Here is a 1,756-nt window from a genome sequence, read left to right as displayed (position 1 = left end):
CTGCTTTAGGGTTTACTCATGAAAGTGATCATGAAACAAGTGGCAGTAGTGATGACACTGATTTTGAGCCAGGGTCCCTTTCCTCCAGTCCAAAAGATTGCTGCACTTTTGATTTGAGTTCCATTTCAGAAATGGATAGAATTTATGCCTGAAACAGTAACATACAAAAACAAGTTCTCTAAAACAAAAACAATCTGCCTAATTTGGCCACCCTGCGCAAAGCAAGAGAGAAATGATTTAGAATTAGGCGACAAGGATCCTATTCTGTCATTGCAGATGCTAAAATACAGTGCACCTCACAGTGGTAGCATTAAAGACATTGGACTAGACAAGTTTTTCTGTCACTATTGGAGTCAAACACAAATGTATATGTACAAGACGTTATCAAAGACATCTACTAACCCCACTGTGAGCAACTGGCTCAGTGGTGAGGAAACTACAGAGACCAAATGGCAAGTCTGGCCATATATTCCTATATCAGGGTGTTGTGGCAGGGGGTGAGAGCTCAAGTGTCCCAGTGGTGCAAATGCTGTCAGAGAGACATGATGTTAATGCCATAACACATTGGCTGACAGAATGGATACGCGCAGGTGCACCTAAAGAGGTTGTGAGTGACTTCTCTCTGGCTTTGCTCGGAGCTTTGGTCAAGGCTTTTACTTCTCATCCTGATCTTAAGACCTACATCAATGAGTGTTGTGGTGTCTTACTCGGTAGACAGTCAGCAAAAGTCCCACCTTTTTTCGTGCGGGTTGATGTTGCACACTGCATCAAGATGATCTGCCGGTGGGACTGCTTGAAAAAAAAAAACACATCGCATTAAAGATTTCTTTGTTAGGTCAATAGCTCAGCTTCTCATGTCACAATCCATGGACGATGCAAGAGAGCTAAGATGCATTACTATTGTGGCTCTCAGCGAAACAGAGGGTAGTGACAGCTCTGGAGCCCCCCTCATTTCAGAAAGGTGCAAGAAATACCTAAAAGCCCGAATTGCAGAAGAGCGTGTCATCATTCCAGATGTAGAGGGTGCGGACCTGGAAGAAGTGGATCCATGTGACCAAACACAGACAGACCTGCGGCAGTGGGTAACAGACATATGTGAGGAGAGCAGGTCACTTGCCACATCTAATGGTGATCATGACAATATGCACTTCCTCCCTGAGATTATTCCAAATATAATCTGGCTTGCAAATTACTTACCTCTCTGGACAGGGGTAATGATCCCTCACTTCCGGAGCTCCAACATCACCGCAAGTTCAGCCAATGTCGAAGCCGAGTTTAAAAACATCAAACGCGGCCTTTTCAAGCATGAACACTTGCCTATTCGAGTGGATCGATTCATTGCTCGACATCTGTCCTTCATTGAAGGCAACATGCGTATTTTTTCTGCAAAACAAAAGAGTGTGGAAAAAGGTGAAGGCTGTTGCGAAAGTGATCGACACAGGAGTCAATCCACTACCCACCGCAACCTGCAGGATAGATGGAAGGCCAGAGATGGATGCTTCCTGCTCTGGGAAGTCTGACACCGTCACAAACATCCATCCGACAGATGAAGAAGCTGTTGAAAACTGGAGAGGCTGAGCGGTTCCACCCAAAAAGAGGAAGAGGAGTTCATACCTCTCTCCTTGTCCTGAATGGCTCCATGCAGATCCATCTGTGAGAGGGAAAAGACTCAAAGTGGACCTGTTGAAAAATGGAAACAATCAACAGCCTGTTAAATTCAGGAAATCAAGAATATCTGTGCTTAACACATGTGCAT

The 1,756-nt window shown here is 44.8% G+C and overlaps 1 long non-coding RNA gene across 1 annotated transcript; it reads right to left on the bottom strand.

The window, feature by feature from the left end:
- Positions 1-632: 632 nt before the first annotated feature.
- LOC130073028 (uncharacterized) lies at positions 633-1,390 on the bottom strand. The gene is made up of 3 exons (XR_008804202.1): positions 1,198-1,390; positions 975-1,070; positions 633-789 (listed from the first exon to the last, which is right to left on the bottom strand). It is a non-coding gene; the product is annotated as an uncharacterized LOC130073028 (long non-coding RNA).
- Positions 1,391-1,756: the final 366 nt, after the last annotated feature.

The sequence above is a fragment of the Rhinichthys klamathensis genome, unplaced genomic scaffold (genome assembly GCF_029890125.1).
Source record: "Rhinichthys klamathensis goyatoka isolate OS25496 unplaced genomic scaffold, OSU_Roscu_1.1 h1tg000019l_1, whole genome shotgun sequence".
Lineage (NCBI taxonomy): Eukaryota > Metazoa > Chordata > Actinopteri > Cypriniformes > Leuciscidae > Rhinichthys > Rhinichthys klamathensis.
Note: the sequence above shows the minus strand (reverse complement) of the source record. Positions and strands in the feature narration are given on the sequence as shown.